Source organism: Gouania willdenowi, chromosome 21, assembly GCF_900634775.1.
Source record: "Gouania willdenowi chromosome 21, fGouWil2.1, whole genome shotgun sequence".
NCBI lineage: Eukaryota > Metazoa > Chordata > Actinopteri > Blenniiformes > Gobiesocidae > Gouania > Gouania willdenowi.
Window position 1 is genome coordinate 24,438,108 of NC_041064.1, and position 19,241 is coordinate 24,457,348.

Genomic DNA, 19,241 nt, shown 5'->3' on the forward strand with positions numbered 1-19,241 from the left:
GTTTGAGTTTGTTCCCTGTATTCCTACGTGATATCAGAATACTCCATATCCCACAATGCAACGCATGAAAATGTCAACAAACGTGTGTTTAGGGTCGAAATAAAAACAAACTTTCAAGAGACAATTTCTACCCTTTTCCATTTATTTTTATAGTAGACAATGTTTGATTCATTGATTTATGAGGTACTCACAATGATTTTATCTAATAACACATTTTTGGGGGTAACAGCTTTAAGTTAATCGAGACATTTAATTAACAGTGACCTAATGCTTCCTTTGCTTTGCAGCTGACTCCATTCTGAAGAAGGAGAAGCCCCGGAGGACGAGGAAGGTGCATTTCGAGAATGTGACTGTTTACTACTTTAAACGGCGGCAGGGATTCACCAGTGTTCCCAGTGAGGGCGGCAGCACGCTTGGCATGTCTGACAGGCACAGCTGGATCAGACAGTACTCACTGGATGAGTTTGCCCTGGAACAGGAGCGGATCCACAAAGAAATGCTGCGAGAGCATTTGAAGGAAGAAAAACTCAACTCAATCAAACTCAAGGTAAAGGTTAGCTTTCTATGGAAAGTTTGATTTATAAAAAATAGATATAATATTGTTGAGACATGCTGGCAGGTTAAAGCCCTCTACTGCATTGAGTTAGAGAGTACTTGAACAATGTTTTGTCTGGTTTTCAGTTGACTAAGAATGGTACAGTGGAGTCAGAGGAGGCCAACATGCTCACAGTAGACGACATCTCTGATGATGAGATTGATGTGGACAACACAGAGGTGGACGAATACTTCTTCCTGCCAATGCTGACCACCAAAAAGCGGTGCACGCTGCTGCGCTCGTCTGGAGTGAGGATAGACATGAAAGAGAAATATGAACTTCAGGCCATTCGTATGTCCAGACAGCACTGTGGCTGTGATTGTATACTGTTCTGTTACCCGGAGACGTGTGCGTGCAGCGCTGCAGGCATCCCGTGCCAAGTGAGTCCTCCTCAACTTTTAGAGCATGTGTGAAACTCAAGTTTTGGGTAGGCAAATCCGGCCCTTTAGAGCATCCAATTTGGCCCGCAAGAGACAGTAAAAATGACAGAAAACATGAATTATTGTGTAAATTACCAAATAATCTAGTTGTAGATGACTGAAATTCACCAATTTAATGAAACTCTACAATATTTTTAGGCACTTCCAGTGTTCTTTTGTTTTTATCACATGAATGCAGTCATTTTTAATTGCAAATTGTGATAAGAACTTCTCACAAACAATTCCACATAATTCCTCTAAATCAGTGGTTCTCAATTTTTTTCTCTCAAGTACCTCCTTTTTTATTTTTAAATTCATGTACCCTCTTTCTCTGACTACAATATTTTACTTAGAATACAATGAAAAACAACTTAATGGGATCAACAAGTGATGAACATTATAAAGAATCCTATTGTCAATAAGTGGAATGAAACAGTATTTATTGCCTCCTGAATTGATTTATTTCTATAGTTTTATTGTTTCCAGTCATCCCCTGCCTGGTGTGGGACAAATTTTCCAATATTTCATACCCCGTGTAGTGCCATCACGTACCCCCATTTGAGAAACTGCTCTATATTACACATAAATGCGTCCCTGTTTTAAAGGAACGATCACATAAACTGAATGGATGTTAAGTGTGGTTGTTATATGCTGAATATTTTTGCTTCTTTAGGTGACTCACACGTCTCTGTGCGACTGCACTAAAGAGGGCTGCAGTAACTCAGCTGGAAGGGTAGATTTCAATCACGACCAGGCCCAAAACCACTTTTTGGACACCATCATGAAGCTTGAACTGGAGAAGAGCCGCGAGCAGCAGCAACCCACCCCGACCAACGGTTTCCACAGTGAGACCAGTGACTTGGGGCCTCCAAACCTGTTCACCCAGTCCCAGCACACATTGGAGTATTCCCTGTCTGACACCGTTCCACAGACGACCAGCATGCACCTCCATGCTGCAGAGGAGATGGAGGAGCCGCTGGATGATGATGAGGAAAAAGATTAAGATAATGAGGATGAGGAGGATGAGGAGGAAAGTTGCTTCATGTTAGACTGAAGCTCACTCAGTTTTCAGTGTTTGGCTTTTAAAGAGTAGATAAAGCCAACTGCATTTTTGTTTTCATTTTTGCATGATTTTAAGATTAAAAGTTTAATAATGGATTTTGTTTTTGAAAGAACTTGTTTAATTTTCACCAACGTTGTAATACAGTTTTTCTCAGTCGCTTTGCTTTTCTCACATCACTATTAACATTTGCGCAGCATTTAGTGCATTTCTCAAAACAATTAGTGTAAACTGCAAAACCTAGTGGATAACCTGCAAAGCATGTCACTTGCTCAAAATGGATAGTCCATTCCTCAAAAGCAAGTCTTCATGTCAATGAAACTGCCATTGTCATCAAAATGAGAAGTCTTGACACCATCGTTTATGAACAAGTTAGTTAAATGACTTTGTCATGTTTTCATTATGACAGTTTATTCTCAGTGTTTTCCAATGCAAAAAATGGTCAGGACTCGGTGACACTGCAGTACACGCTTTATCAAGAGAGAGAGAGAGACATGTAACCACTTTTCATGTGTAACATAAAACTAGAGTATACATAGAAGACACGTTTTACCTATACATACTGTTGACAGATCTCCTTCACTCTTTCACTATTCCATTCAAATGGCACTTTGTACAATTGTTTCATGCACATTTCATTCATTTTGAGCACTTTGTCATTTGTTGCATTTGACATGGATTCAATATTGCCAAATACATTGTTGTCCTCTATGACAGCGCTTTGCATTTCTTTCAACCTTATTGCATTGTTTGCAATCACCATTGAAAAAATGGCTTCCTCTTGCTGTGAGGTAAAACCTCTGCGAGGTTGTCTTTCAATCCTATGTGGTGCAGAGTAAAATTACAGTAATGCACAGTAAACATGAGATATTACGAGATGTTGGATTACTGTCCAATACTATACATAGCTGATCTCCCTACAAAATGTTTGAATGATTGAATTCACAGTGGTTCTTCCAACATTTGGTTGCAGCCTCTGACCAGCCTCAGCCATTGTGAGGCCGTGATTGACAGCATGGTCCACAACTGTAGCCTGAGTTTCATTAAGAATCTGCCAATATATTTAGCCTCTTCTCCCTCTTCCCCTGTTTTATCCCCTTCCCTTTCCTCCCCTAGCTTGTCATTGGTTACAACTATACTTCACACACCTCCTCGTGAGTGAAAGCTGAAGTTCACCTGAGCGCAATTGTTCAATTTAGGAGACATTTCCAGAAAAAATTATGAAGAAAGGTATAAAATTGGCTTGATAGACTTTGATAAATAGTTCAACAATTGTGTATGTAATGAAATGAAGACTATTAGTTTTTATTGGGAACGACAATTCAACATCCATAAGTATAGTTCATTTTGATGGACATAACATAAGCAAACAATAATGTTATAAAACAGCAGATAATTGTATTAAAGCAGCTGATACATGTCCAAAAGCATTTGCAGGAAGGAGAAATTGCTACTATGATGTACACAAATGACTAAATGTAGTGGAGGTTGAACTAATAGTTACTGTATGAGAATTTTCATTCTGATCTGAGAAAAGCACCAAAGCGACTGAAAAAAATTGTATTAACTCCTCACAGTACTAAAAGACATTAATACAAACATTTACAACACGCAACCACGGGACCACATGCTGTCATTGGTCTAATCTAAATTACAGTAAAATACACAAAACAAGAACATACATGTATGTGTATATACACATACAATATAATGTACAAAATATATTACACAAATATGATAATAAAATACACAAAAAATATAGAAAAATACACAAAACAAGAGCAAAATATACAAAAGCAAAAAATATAAACATAAAAAGTATGCACAAATATAATACACAAATCTAAAAAAATATTGAAAAAAATACAATAAATAAATAAAAATATGCACACACAGAAAAAAACACAAAATGACTGAAAAAACGCAAAACAACAAAATCACAGAATGAAAAATATACGAAAAGAAAAAAAAAAAAAGAAAAATTGTGTGTGTGTGGGTGTGGACGGCACATTCATGTTTACCCAAATTTGAAACCTATTCAGCTTTTGACCTCAGTGTGAGGGGGCGCTAGCACGCCAATCTGTTTATTTACAACCTCTAATAATCAGTAGATGAAGACCCTCCTCCAGTCCACAAAAGAAGGTCAGTATTGCAGTGTCTGTTCCACCTGAAACTTTTTTAACTTCCACATGGCCCCATGGTATGTATCCATTATTTTGGAATTATTTGGTGTTGCAAAACGTTTATTTTTCATGGTACTTCCAGGTCCAATTTTCCCCCCCCCCTCAAGTCTCATGTTTGGGCGTGAGAGACATGCATTTCAACAACCTGTGACAGAGTATGTGCATGCACAGCCGCGTGTGAGAGAGAACCTACGGAGGAGATGCAAAGAGTCCCACACGGCAACCAGGAGGACAGGTAGCGAGTTACACACACACACGCAAAACACGGCCTCACCACACATAAGGTATTTATAATAAAAATATACTAAACGAGTAAAATCAAACAAAAAACTAAACAATACTTCTACAAAAAGTACACAAAACGACAACAGAAATGCACATATAATACAAAATGACTCCAAAATATTATTGATTTTACATGACAGAAAAATACACCAAACGACAACAAAGATATGAAAATAACTTAAAATACACAAAACTAAATATTTATACAAAAAATGCACAAAATGACAACAGAAATGCACAAAACTACACCAAAAAAGATACAAAAATACACAAAATGACTCCAGAATCACACTACAATGGCAACAAAAAACAATACTTTTACTATATACTATACTATACTAAAAAATGCACAAAGACAACAGAAAGATGCAAAAATACACAAATTGACTCCAAAAAACATACATTACAGAAAAATACACCAAACGTGAAAAAACAAAAAATAAAAACAAACATTTATCATGCGCATGTCCCATAGAATTAAACCAGGGAAATTGCACACACTATTTTACTTTGCACCTGCTAATATAACACTATAGAGTATGTAGACCTCATTGTACATCCAACCTTCAAACACATACTAATTTGGCCAAAATTGATAACTCCTCTTAAGCCCCCACGACTACATACTTCTGACGTGTATGTATGTGTAAAGCGAATTTCTCCCCGAAGCGGTGTCTGTTCGACCTGTTGTGTGTGCGTGCATTATTTTAGACTGATTTGGTGTCGCAAAACGGTTATTTTCTTTTTATTTAGAGATTACGGCTCTCAATTTTGATCGTTCGCGGCACTTCCGGTTCTGGTTTTAGGACGTCACGTCACTGTGTTGCAGTGTCTTTGCAGGTTTAAAGGAAAAGGCCAATATTAAAAACATTTTTGTACTGCAAAAAGTTATTTAAGTTAATATTTCATGGTTATTTAAAATGATTCCTGTGACCCCAAACTTCCTTTAAATCACGGTTAAGGAGTTCATTTCCTCCTGTGGTATGCTATCGTCAGCGTCTCAAACATTTGACTAGAGCTCTCTGAATAGATCATTTGAAACCGTCAGCCACTGGTGAGTCTTTTGCTGACAAGTTTTCGATTCTTTAAACCATATAAATGCTGTTGCATTATTGAACTCAACCCGTTCAATACTCTATTTGGAAAACTCTGCGTATTGCCTGTGGGGCCGCGCATGGAAGCTAAGCTCTGACCACTCGGTCCAAAGGTAAACAATGATTTTTGTTAAAAAAAAAGACAGCCGAATTGTAGATAATACTTTAACTTACTTACTCACTCATGGTGTTTGGAGCGTTATTTTTGTTTTGAGCAGTTTTGTTACTTTTCTGATATGCGCTACAATGGCTATGGAGTTTGGTCATCATTGACATATTGATGTGAACGCAGCTGCGTTTTGAATGAATGAATATTGGGCAATTATTTAAACACTTGAGTCTTATTCTGCTTGAGTAGTTTGATATTCAAAAGGTGTGCTTTGACTTTAACTTTGATTCTGACTGTGAATATGAACATGATACTGGGGTGCTAGGTTATGGTGTCTTGGTTACTATTGTAATTTTGATTTATTAATGACAATTAATTAAATAATTACTTAATGTATTTGTATTTAGCATGTATGTTTATGCATACATTGATTTTATCTTTAATACTGACTTGGTTATTTCAAATGCAATTCTTATGTGTATTTTTGGCCTTTTAGGTCAGTTTTTTTTTGTACTAACTTTGGAGTTTCTTCTAATTGATTTTGATCCATACATCTCAACCACTATGGTGAGCTACATCAACGAACTGGTAGGACAAAGTCTGTCACCTATAGAGATGTCCCAATACAACTTTTTCACTTCCGATACGATATTGATATTGCAGCCTTCAATATTGGCACGAATCATACATACTTTGATGACTTATTTTGTAGTGTGGAATGTTAGAAAAGGCTTGATCAAGTGATGTTACTCAAACAAAGAACAATAGTCAGCAACAGTAGAGATGAGAAAAACTGACCCATTTATTATTATCCAATTGGTTACATAAATTTTAATCTTCAACATATTATCTACAGTATTCTATGGGGTGTCCTGATCCGATATTAATATCGAAGATTTTAGATGCAGTCCGATGAAATCCGATATTCGTTTTCTCGCTGATATCGGACCATTATCCGATATCAATATTGGATCGGGACACCTCTAGTCACCTACCGCTGTGGACAAACCTTTCTTTGGATTATAAGGACAGGAACTGAAGGCTTGAACTGAACTGAGCATTTGGGTTATTGTGGGTAATCCATATTTTTGTCTTTGGAATAGTGTATTGTTTGTAATAGTTGTTCTTTTTGTAAATATTTCTGTTAATACTCACACTCAAACTGCACTACTGCCTGATGTATTCATTCACAATCCAAGCTCCTTTAAAGGGCCCATGTTACGCTAAATCAACTGTTCTGTGTTTTAAACATCATAAAAGTGCTATATGGGCTTTATTCTCTCAATCGTTAGTTAGATGGTGATTTGCTCCTTTCTTACTGCAGGGTGAGCCCAAACACCTCGCTCCAATTTGATGACGTGTTCCCACGTTGATGACGAATTTGACGCGGCACTGAGCTGGAGAAGCCACGCCTCCAGGAATCTCTCTGCCGTGATTGACATGTAAACAGACACGCCCACGAAGGTGAGCATTTCAGCGTCCCTCGCGCAGTGTTATGTATGTATTTTCTACAGTCTATGTATGTACCAATGAACGCCCAGCCCCCACGCTCTGTCTCGTGTTTATAAAGCAGCGGGTTAAAACTCTGGGAAATAGGCGAGTTTGGGAAAATAAACCTCAAATACTATGTTTTTGGGGTTCTTAGAACAAATGGAGATGGGTGAAAAATAGCATGACATGGGACCTTTAAAGAACATTCTTCTGGTGCCGCTATTGTAGCCGTAGTCAACCGCCTTGCCCAAATGCGCTACAACAGCATTATAAACGCTGGTATTTTTATCACGTGTTTATAACCTAACGCGCACTTTGGATGTACATGTCGCATGCACATAGAGCCGTTTAGAGAGAGAGAGAGTTGCGACAATGGAGGTTCGAAATAAACTCAAATAGGAAGTTATTGCTGGGCAATGGCAGCGGCTGTGCACAAAGCGAACAGCGAAAACATGTTAATTCCTCCACAAACACAGCATTATAAACGCTGATATTTTCACCACGTGTTTATAACCTAATGCGCACCATGGATGTACATGACATGCTTGTGTGTAAGTTTTTTTTTTTTTTTTTTTTTTTTTTTTTAAATAGAAAAGGTGGGGAAGAATAGAGTTAGAATAGTTTTGCAGTGAGGGTGAGATGTGAGGTTGTAGAATATATTGTGCTTATTATGTTGTGTAATCCAGCCAGTATGGTGACAAGTGTGAAGCTTAGCTATAATGGTGGTGGCTGTGAACAGGGGGAATGAGTGAATGGTAGTACCTAAAGCAGGTATTTGGGATTAACGTGTCTAAGGTTAAGCCCAGTATGAGTTTTATTACACATCCCAAGGCGTGCCAGTGCATCGTATACCAGAAAAAAAAAAAAAAAAAAACGCTACTGCAAGCCCAGGAACTGCCCTGGGCCCGCAGATGCAGCCAGGCCAGCAGAAAGAGCGGAGGCCAGGGAGCCCCAGGCAACCCCCCAGATGCCCCCAAGATCCCAGGCCAAGAGGCAGCCACCGCCCCCCATACACACATCCGAGGAAGCCCCAAGCAGCCGAGCACCCAGCGCAAGCAAGGCACGCCCCCAAGGCAACCAGGAAACAAGACAAGCGCCAAGCCCCACCCTCAGGGAAGGGGCACCCCCACGCCCCACCAGGCCGGCACCGCCCGGAGAGACCCCGCAAAGGGAGTCCCCCCAGCAAACACCCCTTACACCACCCCCCAGAGAACCCACCGCCCCGCACGCCCCCCGACCGCACCCCCCCCGATCCCCACACGGTAGCCCAGCCATCAACGAAACGGGCCGGGCCCCCCACCCGACAGGCCCAGATGTGTGAATTTACCCACCACCCTGTTATGGTGCTCTCCATTCCACCAATAGAGAGGCACTTCCTATCCCCCTGAGTGAATGTATGTGCTTAGTGAATGCATGAAGTGCTATTAAAAAAGGGTGGATGGAGGGGTAGCGGTGCTCCCCATCCAGCCACCTACAGCTCCGGAGGGATGTGGAAGTGGTGGTCCCACCCTCGGGGGGTGGTGTGTTGAGGTGTAATTAAAATTGGAGGGATTAGTAGGGCAGCCAGAGGTGGGAGTGCCGCCCCCGCGCCACTACTTAGTAGTGCTGGCGGCGGCCCCCTCCACCCTCAGCCCCACCATCCAGCCCCCCAAGGGTTGGGTATGTGAGTGTGGTGCAACAAGTGGGTGAGCCAGACCAGCTGGGAGTGAGCGATATGAAGTGTCCATGTAGGAGGCCTGTCTGGTAGGAGCCCGGCCCGTCCGCACCGCCGGCCACCGGAGAGGGCAGACGGCGCAGACGGGCACACGGCACGCGGGCCCCAGAGACGCGCCGAGCGGCACAAACGGAGACCCCCCCGCGGCACCCCCCCGAACCGCGGCGGCCATACGGAGCACGGCGGGGACCACCCCCCCCCCCCCAGGCGGAGCCAGGCACCAGCCACATCCCCCAGCAGTCCAGGAGGCGACCCCCGCCGCCAGTCGGCCCAGAGCGGCCCGCCCCGCCAAAGCAGGCGGCGACCGCGCAGGAGAGAGGCCAGCTCCCACACCAGGGCCAGCACAGGCCCGCACGACACCACGACAGAGCACCCTCCACAGGTGGGCGGCCCCGGCCCCCCCGACGAGAGAGGACGCCACCAACCACCCAAGCAGGGCCACCCCGCCAGCCAAGGACCGATAGGTAGGCGAACCCATGCCCCTCCAGCCAGGCACCGCAACCCCACATCAATGTTGCCAGCAGAGCCCCCCCCACCCACGGAGACCACCCCCAATCACCCCCGCACCGACATGAGACACCCCCGACGCCAGCACAGCCCGGATGACAGCAGGCCCCAGCCAATAGCCCCACCCCGCCCAAGGCAGCGCGGCACCTCGCTGAACCGCAGCCCGTTCCCGGGCAGACGGCGGGAGGGCACACCCCGAGACGCCAAACCCAGAGACCCACCCCCGGGGCACCCCCGCCCAGACACGGCACCCACGGGGCCCGGCGCCTCCAGCCAGCAGACCAACCACCCCGACGCGGATCCACCAGGACAGGAGCCACCGGCCGCGCCCCCACACACACCCACCTAGCACGGCCCAGGGGAGGCCCCAGCGTGGGCGAGGCCCCTTAACTCACCCTTCCCTCCCCCCGAAGCCACACAAGCCGGCCCCTGCGGTCCCCCAAGTGAGCCCCCGAGGAGGAGGGGGAGGGGGCGGCCCGGCCCACCGCGCCAGCGGCACGCTCAGCGAAGGCGCGCCCCAGGGAACCAGGCCAAGGCCCCAGACCGGCCGGCGGAGCAACCCACCGCACCACCCCGCCACCCGACAACCCAGGACGCAAGTGCCGCCCCCAAGAGCAGCTGCCCCCAGCGCCACCCCCATCCCGGACCCCCCCGTCCCGAAGCCACGAACCCCACCACCCCAGGCCCCCAGACGAGCCAACCCCGAGCCACCCACCCAGCGCAGCAATGCCCGCCCCCCAAGCGAAGGCCACAGCCCCCCCACCAGCACCCCGGACCGACAGGAGCCCCCCACGCCAAACCCAACGGGAGAGCCGGCGCCGAGCGAAGGCGGAGGAGGGGGGGAGCACGAGACAGGCAAGGCAAGGCAAATTTATTTGTATAGCGCATTTCATACTCAAGGCAACTCAATGTGCTTGACATGATAAAACATTCAATTGTTTAAAATCAATAAGAACATTTAAAATCATCAGTAAAATCAATTAAAATCATCAGTAAAATCATCATGACATCAACAACATGACAAAAAATCTCTCTCTCAATCATATGCAGTAGAGAAAAAAGTGCCTTTAACTTTGATTTGAAAATGTTCACATTGGATGCTGACTTCAGCTCTGCTGGCAGTTTGTTCCACTTCTTTGCAGCATAACAACTAAAAGCAGCATCACCATGTTTACTGTGAGCTCTGGGCTCCACTATCTGATCTGTGTCCTTAGATCTGAGAGACCTGCTGGGTTCATACCTGACTAACATGTCACTGATGTATTCTGGACCAAACTCATTCACAGATTTATACACCAGCAGCAGAACTTTAAAGTCTATTCTGAGGCTGACTGGGAGCCAGTGTAAAGACTTTAAAACTGGAGTAATGTGCTCTGACCTCTTTGTTCTGGTTAAGACCCGAGCTGCAGCGTTCTGAACCAGCTGTAGCTGTTTGATGCTCTTTTGGGGGATTCCTGTCAGAAGACCATTACAATAGTCTAGTCTGCTGGATATAAAAGCATGGACCAGTATTTCCTGATCTTTCTGAGCCATTAAACTTTTCACTCTGGAGATGTTCTTTAGGTGGTAGAAGGCTATTTTTGTGATAGATTTGATCTGACTGCTGAATGTAAGATCTGAGTCAATCAGAACACCAAGGTTTTTGACTCGGTCTTTAGCTTTTAACACTAGAAGTCCCACAGAGGTGTCAAATGAACTTTTTACCTATAAAACCCAGAGAGGTGTCATTTGACCCAAAGAGAACACAAAAATTATTTATTTTTAATGACAGTGTGGTGTGAGAAATGTGCAAAAGAACAACTGTGATTTGTTTTCAATGGTTTTTATTTAGAAGAATCTCCTTCATCCTCTTATTGAGACTCGTGACATACTTGGCACTGCCACGGTATCTCTCTCCTACATTTGCCACATGTGTATTTGTGGCAATGAACACATCGCACAGTTGCGCGATTGCTCTTGCAGCAATGGTTGATCTGACACTTAGCCCTTTTCCCAGGGCCAGGTGTAGGCGGTTGTTGTTGGCGCAGTTGCTCTTTGAGTGCCTTCTTTTCACTCACATGAGAGTTAGCCAACTCTCTTGCTAGCTGAACCAGGAAGTCCACCCGTCTCTCCTGCACCCCGGTGCATGCTTGATAAAGCAGATGTGCATTGAGTGCCGCCATGTCGATCATGTTGTAGAACACGGCGACTGGCCATCGCCGTGTTCCTGTGCGCACACTGTACTCCCGCACCATCTGGTCCATCACATCCACTCCGCACTTTGTGGTGTTGTATTGGGTGATGGTGTTTGGCTTCCTTTTGATGGTTTCCTCAGTCTCAACCACGCTGTGCATGCTGCTGAGAATGTAGACGGTCTTTTTTCGTTTGGGCGCATACACCGTCAGCGTGGCACCAGTGGTGGAAAACACCTAAAAAAGAAGAAATTGTTGTTATTATAGCGGTTTTAAACACAATGACACACTCAGAGGTGTTGATGGAATAAAAAAGACCAACAACATACCTGAGTGGTGAATTCCTTGCGGTCCATCTTTCTAGTTGACTGAGGAATTTCCCGGCGAATCTTGTTGACTGTCCCGAGGATGGTGGTTTTCCGGCTGAGCAGTCGTCATCCAAGTGTCAGTGATGTAAAGAAATTGTCCGTGGTGACCGTCCTGCCTTTGTCCATAAATGGTTCCATCAGCTTCATCACCACACTCTCAGAAGGTCTCTCCTCACTGGGACGACTGGGGTCCTTTCCAAGATATGGGAGGACATTGCAGATGTACTTTGTTTTCAAATCACAAGCCACCCAAAACTTTATGCCAAATTTGTCGGGTTTTGTTGCAATGTACTGCAGGAAACAGCAGCGAGTCTTCGATGGGAAAAGCTGTTCATCAATTGTGATGTGTCGACCAGGGTTGTAGCATGTGATGCAGTTGGTAACAAACGATCCCCACACATCCGAAATTGCAGCAAACTTATCTGTCTGCACTCGCTCACTGCGCGTAAACATGTCATCAAATCGTAGGTGACGCATGATGTCTTGGAAACGGTTTCGTGACATAATTCCAGTGATAAGTGGGTTTCCCAGGCATGCTGACCAGCTGTCACGCAGAGATGGAACCTTGGTCACCCCCCTCAAAATAATAACAGAAATAAATGCCATTAGTTCATGGAGGATCATGAACCAGTCCGTCTGCTCCGTTTGCCGTGCATGCTGAATAGTCCATTCTTGAATGGGACGGAGCATGCCAACAGTAATGAAACAGAGGAAGCTCTGAAGGCGACTCCTGATTCTTCTTCTGGCCTTTGCTGTTGGCTCTCCATCTGCAGCGTACGGTTCCATTGGAGTGAAACGGAGAATTGTACCCACATGTTCTTCATGCCACACTGTGCCCTCTTTCGCCGTCTCTGTGGGCTCACTCTCCAACCGAGCTCTCTTTTCCAGATGAGGAGCAGTCGCGTCATCTGCAATGTGAACAAATTCAAATTATTCTTTTCTTCGGTTTTAAATAAAAATAAAGTCAGGAAATGAAAATAGGATGTTTGGGAAATCTAACCTGAAGACAGCTCAGAGTCCGAATCCGAATTTGGCTGAAGGTTTATGTCCTCCCCATCTGAGTCACAAGGGTTTGCATTGTTCAGGATCAATTCCAACGCTTCTTGAGTGGTAAACCTTCTCTGCATTTTGAGTAGAATAAGTGTGGAGTGTCAGCAGGTGGAAGCAGCCAGCTATTTATTCCCCACAGCACAAAAGGCTGCATGACAACATGGTATTCCAGTGGTGTCCAATTCCGGTCCTCGAGGGCCACTAATCAGCACACCTTATTCAAATGATCATCCAGCTCTGCAGAAGCCTGATAATCATTTGAATCAGGTGTGTTGGAAGAGGTGACTCTGTTTCTTTCAATGTTTGTAGTCTGTGTTTGTTCTCCCCCAGCATCAAGCAGAACGAGTTAATAAACGGGGCATTGTGACTTTAGCTTCCAGGGCACTTCCCCCTAACATTCCAGACTTCCATTGTTAGAGTCAGGCTCTCCCCCCTGCTGATTTCTCAGGTGATTCATTTACAAATGAATAGATGCAAATTGTAGCCATCAGAGTCGTCAGTTTGGTCCTAGAGTTCATTTGACCCTGCTCTGGGACTTCTGGGGGGATATAGAAATCCCTGGGACTTCTAGTGTTAAAAGACTAAAAAATACACATAAAAACAGAGATGTAGTAGTAAAGAAAACACTAAAACAAAATGATAGAATGCTTGGACTTTTAAAAAAAGTTTATTCCATCACGTTGTGTGTTTGAGATACTTTTTTATTTTATTTTATCATCTTAAGCAGGGTTTAAATGTGCTTTATATATATACTTGTACATACTGGTGGTAATAGTTTGTTTTTTTTATATACTTTTTATTTACAATTTTATATTACATGGACAACAAGGAAGAAAAAAAAAAACACACACAAAAAAAAAAAATAATAATAATAATAATAATTTTAAATAATTAATTAAAGAAAAAGAAAATAAATAAATTAGGGGGGTAGTGCTCCTTGTGAAAATTCAGTCCTTTATCCTGTAATCAATCCATTTTGTCCAGCGTTTCCCAAAATGTCTCGACTGGTTTCTTAGATAATGAGTCCATTTCTTCATTACGTATATTTCCTCCAGTGTATTTGTCCATTGAGTCACTGTTGGTGGGTCAACTTTCATCCAGTTTTTGGTAATGTTCTTTCTCGCTGCAATTGTCATTATTTTAAAAAGATAGATATCACTTTTGGAGATGACTTCAACCCGTACAAGGCCAAGGTAAACGACAGGGTCCACAGGTATAGTACAACACAGTACATCTCCCATTACTTGTATAACTTCCCTCCAAAATGCTTTTATTTTTGGACATAACCAGAAGATGTGTGAGTGGTCAGCATCCGCCTGCCCACAGCCCCTCCAGCACAGCTGTTCACATTTCAGTGTTCTCTTTAAAATTTGTGGTGTTATAAAGAAATGTACCAAGTTCTTCCAGCCAAATTCCCGCCATCTCCTTCAGCTGGTGGAGGTGTGCTGCGTATCGCACATGCTGTACCACTCATCCTCAGATATCGTCATATTTAACTCCCTTTCCTTCTTTTGTTTTATATAAAAAGTGTTGGATCCATTTTGTTTTAGGCTTTTATACAGTTTTGAGACTATCTTAAAGGGAGTGGCTTTGTATGCTTGTATTATGATTTCCACTAATTCGTTTCCTGCTGAAAGCTCTTTTCTGATTTCAGTATCGAAAAAAATTCTTATCTGTAGATATCTACTTTCTAAATCAAATTCTTTTTTAAGTTTGTCAAATGATTTTAATGTTTTAGGTGTTCTATCTCCCATCATTGTGCATAACGCAGTTATCTCTTTATCTCTCCATTTATTAATAGGTGGTAATAGATTAAAGATAAAGTCTGGTCTGTAATGGAGTGAGGCTGGATTAATTACATTTAGACTGGGGTTAAAGTGACTTATCACATCTACTTAAATTTGTTTAATTGTTTTAAGGTGTGTGTGCGTGTGTGTGTGCGCGTGCGGGCGTGTGTGTGTGTTTTGCTCTTTGGACTATGAACATGTCTTAACCTAATACTGCATATAAAACAAGTTAATACTTTAGTTGTAGTAAATTGTGCTATAATACATACTAATGCTTTACTATCTTTCTCATTTCATCAGTAAAGATCAAACAATGACAGGCTTCATGGTGATGAACACATGATGTAACCACAGAGAGAAGCTGTGACTGAGAACATCCTCTACATGATGATCACTGACATGAGGTCTGTGTCCATGGTTGAAGATGAAGCTTCACTACAATCATCCTCACCTTTAATCCAGGTCACATTCTGCCCTCAACGACACAATTTATGTTTTACATTTTACAAAGCTCATGGAGAGAAAATATGAAGAGACTTTAAAGGAAGTGAAGAATGCAATGAACACAAACAGCAAACTGTGTCTCACTGCAGATATATGGACACGTGTAGCTAATGAAGTCTACCTTAGGGTGACCTACCACTACATTCACAATGGGACGAATAAACAGGCTGAAATTAAAAATGTGGTGTTTTTTTATCCGATTCATCAAATAATTTATCGACCGATTAATCGATTATGAAAATAATAATTTGTTGCAGCTCTAGTTGAGAGGGAGCTGGAAGACAAATCAACAGAACTCAGACACATGCCTTGATGTCCAGTCAGACATTTTCTCTTTCCCTTACCTTCTCACCTACCTCTTTTACCTCATCCCAGAATTTCTGTTTTCACAACATTTCAAATGAAAATAGTGTGTTCACATTGTTATGTCTAAGGTGGGCCCATAATAGAAACATAAAGTTTCATTAGCCAGGACAGAAATTAGGCTGATAATGTGGGTTGGTTACATTTTCTTAGAAGGCCTAATTTTTGATCAAAGTTCCACATATAGCATTACACAGTGAAGAATCTGATAAAAGCACTTTGGTGTTTGGTTTGCTCACAGGTTCCAGTCAATTTTGATTTCTAGTTTATTGTCCACTGATATTAAATGTTGTGAGAATTGTGTTACAATAAATATAATTTAGGACAATGTCAATATTTTTGTTCTCTTTCCACATTAATAAACACATTTGAAAAATGTTCTTGAACAACTGATTACTTTCATTTTTCCTTATTGTATATTATTAACTGACATCAATGCCTTTAATTGTAAAATAATATATTTTCCCTTTGGTCTGTATTTCCATCGTAAGTTTGGTCTTAAATTTTTTTTAAGGTGGTATTAAAAAGGTCTCAAAGTTTTAAATATAACTTCTTCCTACTTGTAGTCACCCTGCAATCAGTATCCAAGCTATAAAACACTTGTTAAAAAAGAAAATATATAGGTAAGTCATTTTTACATTGTATTTATTGATAAAAAAAATGGTTATTTATGGTTGGAGTCCCATTAGGAGGCTTTGCCTCTGGTAAAGGAGGTACCCATAGTTTGTTTCTCCAAGGAATGGGGGTTCTGTTGCGGGGCTGTGGATTGCTGGCACCCATTCCTGACCTCATATTTTTAGGATTCCATGATGGAGCAGCTGCATTTAACGTCTGGGGAAGGAAAAAGTTAAAGATAAGTTCAAACACAGAAACAACAGTGATTTAAGAACAGGTGAGTGAGGAAGGAGGTGATTTCTGCTCCATGGGTTACCTGGTTAGAGCACTTCCTGTTGGGGATGGTGAGGGGGGAGGAACGTTTGCTCTCCTCATCAGAAGAATCTGAGTGGTATTCCGACACCATTTTACCCGTGTCTTTGGACAATGTGGCAACTGGGAAGTCGAAATTATTTTCTCCGTATCTGTGCAACAATAACACACACACACACATACACACATTAAAAACAAACAAAAACAAGCTGTTTTTCAGCACCCCATTTTACGAGAAAAACATCTTTGAAATGTTTGATTTGGTCCTAAAACATGAGGGTTTAGTCTCTGTCATTTAGCCGTTTTCTTTTGGACTCACCCTCAAGTTTTACACGAAATCCCACGCATTATGTATGTAATTTGACCTTTTATGTGTGTGATATTGTCCCAAAACATGTATGTGATGCATTTCTATATCATATGGGCTAGATGCACACTTCACTTCCACAATGACAAATGACTATAGTTTTCATAATAATCTCACAAAATTCAACAATAGCAATAAATAGCAGAGGACATATTATACATTTACATAAGCTACTGGCCTTTCATTGACAAACAGTTTTTCCTGTTTATTCAGAGTTGCTCCTCTTGTTTTAAGTTTAGTGACGTCTCACTGAGCAATTTGGCCCATTAGCACCAGATTTTGAATAAAGAGAAAAAACTAAAAAGTTTAGATTGCATTTTCAGATTCAGAACATGAATTCCACGATCACGGATAATCAGAGGAGTAGAAAATCTAAAAAAAAGAATGAAGAATAATTGTGTGTTTTTGTTACTCACCTTCCACAAACCTCTCCAGGATCAACCCACAGAGTGATTTCCCATGGCAGCCCCAGGTCGCTGTATTTAATCCCACTTTCCCTGCAGGCACGCAGCAACTCTGGGTCCTGTTGATGTAAATTATTCACTCTGATGCACCTGAAAAACACAAATATTCAATTTCAATTCAACTTTATTTACATTGCAAAACTTTAGCAGAACTAGGCTCAGAGGTAGCCACCCTCTGCTTTGACTGGTTGGGGTTAGTGGATAGAAAGAGGAGAACAGCACTAAAAGGATCAGCGTGTTTAGCTGCTGAGGCTGACCAGAGGACAGCTACAAGGGTCACTCCAAGTCATTTTTACACATTTTCAGGACATCCCATGTACTTTGGTCTTAAAAAAAATCTGAAATGTTTATCAATTGTTCTTTAATTATTCAATTGCCACACTTTAATGACATGGAATGACCCACAAACCATTGTGTGTCCCACTGAGCAGTACCTGTATGCCTGGCCTTTGCTGGGGTTTTCAGGGTACCAGTGTCCTTCAAACTTCTCCTGCAGCACCACTGCCAGACGCTTTCCAAACAAATCAATTTTCTCCGCCTTCACATTGTTTTTTAATTTGACAAGGCTTTTCAGGAAGGACACCACCTCTGCAATCTCTGCCCTCATCATGAAGCTGCACCTTCAATAATAAAAACTTATATTAATATATACATAAAACACATAAAACCAAACTTAATCTAACAAACTCAAGAGATGGAAAACCAGAATCCTGACCCAAAATCCCAACCCTATAATAAAATCCAAAACATGTTCGTTTGCTTACATGTAAATAAATAAATAGAAAAAGATTGCTGAGTGGACATAATATGACTATCACAAACTGAACAGTTATTGAAATCAATATCAAACGCTTGATGTAAGAAATCATTACACAGATAGATATTATTTAACATTTCTTTAGCCTTTTGTTGATCAGCAAACTCTAAAATATATTTTATATATTTCAGGTGAGATACATTTAAGAATATAATTTATTTTCAAAAGAAGAGAAACTAAATTTCATTTCATGCTTGTCTGTTGAATTAATTTTTATCTATTAAAAAAATTAACTACAAGTTGTGAATAACATGGCAACAATTTTAAATATATTCACTTATGAATGTAAAATTATGCCAAAAATAATACTGATTTACACTAAATATAATTATTTTGTTTTAAAGCCAAACTTCATCTGACAAAACTCAAGTAGTTCAATGCTGGAATAAAATCCCTCTACTGCTGTAAAAACTCACACATTGCTCACGGGGAGACTCTGGTGGTCACAATGTAAAATGCAAATTTAAAATATTAAACTTACTTTGGTTGTTTGTACGTTTTTAGTTTATCTCACTCTGATGGACAGAATAAATGATGTGGTTTCTCAGATAATTTCGTTTTGGAACTGTTTTAGGAGCTGCTTTCATCTTATGATAAACTGTTTACAAGAGTTGAGAACCATGGCAACCGGCCTTCTTCAATTTGCGCATGCGCAGCGTTCTAGCCTGACGTAGAGCAAACAGAAAGGAAAGAGGGGGAGGTGGCTAAACATAATAAAACCATCTACAGATTTAACTGCTGCACGAACAGCCACGGACAGGTCTGTAGTTATTAAAGTGTTATTTGTACGGTTCAAAATGATGATGAATAGTTCATTAATATTTTCTCGTCAGAGAGGGAATGTTAAAGACAGAAATAAGGAACTGACGTAATTTATCTAAAGATGCTGGGGTGAGTTAGCACCTGAAGTTAGTGTTAAGTTGGTTCATATGTTTTTTAAATAATATAGTTGTGAGTTATTGTTTG

The 19,241-nt window shown here is 41.8% G+C and overlaps 1 pseudogene; it reads left to right on the forward strand.

Annotated features, from left to right (window-relative positions):
• LOC114455169 (cysteine/serine-rich nuclear protein 3-like) overlaps nt 1-19,241 on the forward strand; it is a 64,321-nt pseudogene that overhangs the window by 9,668 nt on the left and 35,412 nt on the right.